The sequence below is a fragment of the Delphinus delphis genome, chromosome 11, assembly GCF_949987515.2.
Source record: "Delphinus delphis chromosome 11, mDelDel1.2, whole genome shotgun sequence".
NCBI lineage: Eukaryota > Metazoa > Chordata > Mammalia > Artiodactyla > Delphinidae > Delphinus > Delphinus delphis.
In genome coordinates this window covers 4,328,591-4,335,015 of record NC_082693.1, presented here as the reverse complement: position 1 = coordinate 4,335,015, position 6,425 = coordinate 4,328,591, and positions in this window count along the sequence as shown.

The window sequence follows — 6,425 nt, the reverse complement described above, 5'->3', positions numbered from 1 at the left end:
TATTTCCTTCCTTCGTTCCTCCCCAAAGCCCTCAGGGCTGCTTCCTGACGGATCTTCCCCCTCCATCCAGCACAGCTGTCAGTCTCTCCAACTGGCCAGGCCACCGGGCAGACCTCCCAGTCAGGCACATGCCTGATGTTCTTAGCAACCTAAGTCTGCCATCGCACTGCTTCCAATGGGTAAAGGTCACACAGGTGTGTCTACTGCCACCCAGAGCATCAGGCTGGGAGAGAGAGACTCTCCCAGCCTCATCCCCTCTGAACACTCATGGGATGGATTTGAGAATTAAGAGACAGCAAACACTTCATGGGATGCTGGCGGCCCCAGCCAGGTAGCCATGCCTCTTTAGGCTCCAGAGACGAAAGCAAAGGCTCTGATGGGGGTTGAGAGGAGATCGCCGGCGTCAGGTCCATCGCACACTTTACCATGGTGACCGCGCAAAGGCAGCCAAAGACCTTCTATAGCGGCCGTTGTTTCTGTTCAGCCAGCTGTCCTGGGGAGATGATGAGTGAGTCCACTCACCCCCAGCTCGGAGCAAACTGTCTCTTTCTGAGACAGAAGTGTGTGCAGTTGGCCAAAAGGAGGTTCTTCACTCCCACTTTTATCCTGCTTTTTGTGACCAGTTTTAATTTTTTTAGAGGGAGCCAGTGGATGGTAAACTCTTTGAATCCCTAAGTCCAAAATGACTCTTTTCCCCGACACGCTTGAAGGAGAGTTTTACTGGGGACAGATTCCTGCTCACTGTCTTCCCCACCCCCGAGGGTTCATGCCCTTGGTTCCACTGTCTTTTTGCATCCAGTGTAGCCAGTGAGAGGTCTGTTGTCCTTCTCACCCTTCTCCTGTTTAGATCATCTTTTTTCCTCCCCTCTTTCTCTCTGGAAGTTGTTAAGTTTTTGTTTCTGTTTTTTCTAGTAGTCTTCCTCTAACTTTGCGGTTGTGCTGTAACTAACTATAGGTGTTTGTCACTCTCCCTACTTGGCCCTTGGTCATGCTATTTAATCTTGGGATTTTGTCTTAAATGGTTTCTTTTCTATCTCCTGGTAAATTTTCTAGCAGTGTTTCTTTTCTACTTTATTCTTTCCATTCCATCCTTTCCTTCCTTTGGAAACTTCTTGTGGACAGAATGTGTCCTCCACGTCTCAGTGTTTCTTTCCATATCTCCATCTCGTGGTCCTTTAGACCACATGCTGCAGAGAACTCCTCCAGTGCACGAATTTCTCTTCAGTTCCATCCACGCTGCTGGTCCAGCCCATTTGTTGATTTTTACATGTCGTTGTGAACATTTTTAGTTTCCAAGGTCTCTGGCTGAGTTTTTACAGATCCGACAGCTGTACTTATTCCAAAGGCTCTGGAAAAGTCCTATTCTGCTTACACCGTTAGCATTTCCCTGAGTGTGAACTTTTGTGTGCTGCAATCAGTACCTTTTGCACATCTTTTTGGTGAATCCTGGAGGCACACTCATTTTTTGTATCAGAAAGTCCATGTGGGCCTGGTCAGCAGGGGGAAGGATTTGGATATATGCTGGGGCAGGTTTTACCCCAGCCTTTCCAACACAAGCAAGGGAAAGCCCCTGCTCTTGGGAGAGTGAGTGAGCAGGGAGTGTAGAAGTGGACATCTTCCTGGGTTGTGTCAGCCACCCGGAACACTGCTCTGCCTCTCTCACCCACGCATCCCAGCAATCTCTATTGCCCACTGCCTGCCCCATGGGGGTCAGATGTGGAGGTGTGGAGGGGTTCACCTGCCTGCCTGATCCTCCTGGTAACCCCAACTGCTCACCCTCTCACGTACTCCTGCCTTCCCTCTGCCCCATGTCTGCCACTTCCAGTCCCGGGGCCCATTTCTTAGTAATCCTTCTGTAGGGACATTTGAAGCCGTGAGTTCCTTCATCAGTCTGATCTCGACTACTTTCCATCCTTCAGGGATTCGTCCATTTCTGATGTACCAGGGACATCCTTTTTTGATTTCTGGCACTGCTTATATTTTTTTAAAGTATATATTCTGTCATTTCTGGGAGTTTGGGATGGAAGGGTGAGATTGCCAATTTTGCTGAAACCCTCACCTTGAAGCAAAGAAGTGATGTGGTCTCAATAAAGAGTGGTTAGATGAATGAATGGATTCTAACGCCTCACTCTGCATTTTATTTTAAATTTTCCTGCGTTTGAAAAATAGTTGTTGATTCATCGACAGTGACTGATTTCAACAAGCTCCCCCTCCCATTCTAAGTGGATGGACAACTGGCCATCTGTTGGAAGGGTCTTAGGCCCAGTTGAATGGTGGTTGTTTTTTCTTTTGTTTTTTTTGCTTTTCCCTATTATTCTGAATTTCCCAAGGATTTACAAATTGAAAAAGGACCCTCACGCTTTTCGCCAATAACAGGTGCGCACATGAGCTGATACCCACTGGGGGCTCCTGATTCCAAGTGCAACTTTGTCATCCTTCCGAAATATTAGGGAAAGTTGGATTCTAGAGAAGGGGATGGGCCTTTGACAGCACAAGAAGGAGATGAAACCAGCCCTCTTCCTCCTCTGCCTTTGAAGCACACATGGAAGCTCAGTGATGCTGTCCCATGTTTTGTCATTGGAGTCAAAGCCGGGGGAACAAGTTTCTCTCCTGTGATTCACATCCACAACCCAGGCAGCACCCGTGGCCAGCAAACGTGCCACTGGCTCCTGTGGAACGCGGAGGGGCCCAGGTTCTACAGGATAAATCCCTGCACGGGCTGCGGGATGGAGGACGTGGCATCATGTAGAGCCTCATGAAGATATCTTGATTCCATTGGAGAGCCCTTCTCAATAATGTGGCCGCCTCCCCTCGACTCCCCAAGGCCCCGTCCCATTCCCGAGGTCTAGCTAACTTTCCGTCCCATAAAACGTTTCCTGTGGCCTCCCAGCCCCAGGGGAATCTTTTTTTTTCTTTAAACTCTCAAAGTATTAGACACCACGTCACTCACGTTGACACAGCATCTTACGGAGTTTTGTCCTACTTTAGTCAAAAGTTACATCCAGCCACTGTGAGTCTGCAGAACACAGCTTAAGGCAAGGAAAACGCTCTCAGAAGAGTACGAGAACCGTCATCGCACTGTCCCTGCAACACCCCCATCACCAAGCCAAAGCTGATCACCTTAGGTTGAATACGAGGCTCAGCTTTGCTCATTAAACAAAATAGCTTCTGTCCCTCCTCCAGTCGGTCCTCGATCGGTAAGGGTGATGGCCGATTAGGGTACCACAGCTGCAAAGCAATAACAGGCTGAGGGACAGTCAAGGGAAGGGAAGGTTAGGACCAAACCTTTAAAAAGAGATGAAGTTGTGTTCCATGGGTTCCGTTTCCTCAGGCAGAGGGTGGTGTCCTTTTAAAGATCTCCATCAAAAGTGCTCGGAGGAGATGTTTCCGAACTTAAAGGCCATAGGAATATCCCCCACAGGGAAATCCAGGTACCCGGGGTCCCCCACGTCCCCCCTCTCCGGTCCAAAATGAACAAAGTGCAGCTACCTCCCAGTCTTGTGCTGCACGGGGGCTCCGTCATGTCCTGGCCGTGCCTCTCAGTTTCCCCACCGTGAGCCCCAAGAGCACGGAGCCAGACCTTCTGTGTGTCCCCCTCTCCGTGCCTGGCCCTACTCTGTGCTGAGCACACAGAAGGTGCTTGTACACACTAGTCGAATGAATGAATGAGTGAGTGAGTGAGTGAATCAGTGGCCACACCCCAGTTCTGGCCCCTCCCCCTAACCCTTATTTTCGGGCTCACTGCCTTTCATTATTCTGGAGCAAGATTAGGAAGCAGGTTTTTTTTAATAATTTTTGCACAACCAGGTAGCCTTGTAAACAGACCCCTGCAGCCCCACAGCCCTCGCGACCCCCTTTCCCCAACCTCCTCACATCCAGCACCACCGGAGGCAACTTGGTTCCCACCTACAGCCAATCACACTCCAGGCGGACCCTACAAATGCAAGTTCCTGCAAATACACATACATGTACAGGATGCTGATTCACTCGAGATGCTGCCTGGTTTCTCCAAGACACAGGGCTGGCCTCCCTCCCCCGTCCACAAGTGGACAGACTCCAAGCCCTGTCCCTGTTTGGTTCACAGCCCTGCTGCATGCTTGGACGCTCACGTCAGAACCTGCAAACAGCTGCAGACCTTCTGTCAGGCAGAAAAGAGGGCAAGAGGTGGCCGTCAGAGCTCCAGGGCGACCATCCTGATGAACCCGGCTGGGAGGGCTCCACCAGAGAAGGCTGTTTTGCAGGGACTCATCCAGTCTGCCTCTTCTCCTGACCTGCCTGCACAGCCTTCTGGGCAAGAAGAGAGGGAGGGGCGAGGGAGGGAGAACACGTGTCTGCGGCCGAACCAGGGCTGGGGCTCGACGGGAGTCCTCCAGGGCCTGTGAGTGCAGACGCGCTCGCAGGCACTCGCCCGATTCACTGTTTATAAACCTGCCAGTAGCAGAACCTCTTTCACGCGGAGAATCAGACTTGAAAGAAGACGTCTTCATTTCCGCCCGCCTCGCGTTTCTGTCACTGCACGTGGAGGAGGGCTTGTCCCCTTCCAAAGACTTTTGGAGGCGAGGACACAGGCTCCGTCATTCCTAGACACCCACCTCCTAGCAAGAAGGGCTGCTGTGTGCCTGGCCTGACCCACCCCCACTGCCGGCTGAAGCTCCCCTCAAAGTTGCTTGGCTCCCAACGGGGCCAGAAAACATTTGGGGCTCTGCTCTGGAAACTCCAGTCTTTGGAGGGAAGATTAAGGAATTTTTATTAAAATCGGTCTTAGGACCAGTGACCCAAATGAGGTCTTCCCTCTACCAACATGCCTAGGTTTTTAGCAGACAAAGCACATGACTCCTGAAGCTAGGCTGAGTCCCCAGCCCAACCCCATGCTTGGCAAATTATCAGAAAGCCAACTTTAAAAGCTCTAACATGGGAAAATATGTCTAAAACACAGAACTAGAGGCACGAAGTTCATCGCCCTTCAGACCCCCGTCCTCCACGCACATCACACACCCACAGGACAGGGAAGAGAGTGATCGTTACAAACAAGGGTGTTCTGGGACACAGGGCTCTCCCAGGACTTGAGCAGAGCAGCTGCCTGTGCCTCCCCACCCCAGCATCAGCCTCCCGGGACCCCAGCGCTGGGACCCCAAGCCAGGGGGAAGAGGCAAGCTCGGCTTCCCAGGGAGGCCGGAGGGGACAGCCGCTGCTCGCCCTGGCAGGACCACCCTTAGGGACGTTTGTGCAGACTGCTCGCCTGCATTCCACCTCCACCTCTGCTACAGACCAAAGCAACGCGTACCCCAGGAGCGTAACAACTCGGGAGGTGGCCGCAGGCTGCGGAGCCAAGGAGGACTTGGCCGGCAGGGGGCCGGCAGCTCAGCCCAGGTCATCAGGCAGAAGAAACCCCCAGGGATCCCTCGCAACATAAACAGGCAAGTTCACTGGTTCACCTGGTGGCAGGTGACATTCAGAGATGCTCTGACCGGCCTGAAGCCGATTTTAAAACAAAAGCTGAAACCGTTTGGGTGGGGAAAGGTCGGTCCCTGGCTAATGGTCCCCAGGCCCAATGTCCAGCGCCCTCCCAGGCACCCAGGCCTCGGCTCTGCACACCCCCCAAACGTGCTCGGCCTCATTCCCCCACTGCCACCTCTCATGAGCCGGTGCCTCGGGGACAGCCACTGGGTTTGCTCTGCACGAAGTGGGAGAAGGACGCGGTCTCCCCACGTGACATTTCCCACCTCTCCGAGGCCGGGCAGTCGGCAGTGCTGATGAGGGTCACCTGTGTGCTGACGGCACCACTCAGACAGGGACCCTGTCCTCAGGCAGCTTACAGTCTGATGGCCTGACAGCCCCTACTCTCCAGAGGAACAGAAACAAACAAGAAGGAGAGCATTATAAACGATAAATAATGGAAGTGAGGATTCCAGTACCGCCCGGAGACAACTCCGTTCCACAAAGGTTTACGGACAACCTGAAGTGCCGGGCTGAGCACTAGGGATATAAAGATAACGAAGACATGATCCCTACCCTCTGGGGCTGCATCAGTCAGCCAAGAGCCCTCGAGGAGACAGGAGCTGAGGGCCTTGATGGGACGAGGGAAAGACTCTATGGAAACATCTGGGAGCCACAACTAGTCTAGGTGTGTGCAGGAGAAACTTCCAGCCGGTGATTCCCGAGAAGAACCCTAAACAGTGGTGAGGAGTGTTAAGCAACTAGAAGTGGAAGGCGCCAGGCCCCGGCGCGGGCTGCAGACAGTGGCAGTGGCGTGGAAACAAGGAAAGGATCGGATAGGGGTGGCTTCTGGGGAGGACACAGCTCAGGAGCCAGCGCGGGGGCACCGGGCGACTGTCGGGGGGGATAAGCTAATGGTCCAGAGACAGAGCGGGCACTGGTCCAGGGCAGGAAACAGCGGGCCCCACTGGGAGCGCACCCGTCCTGAG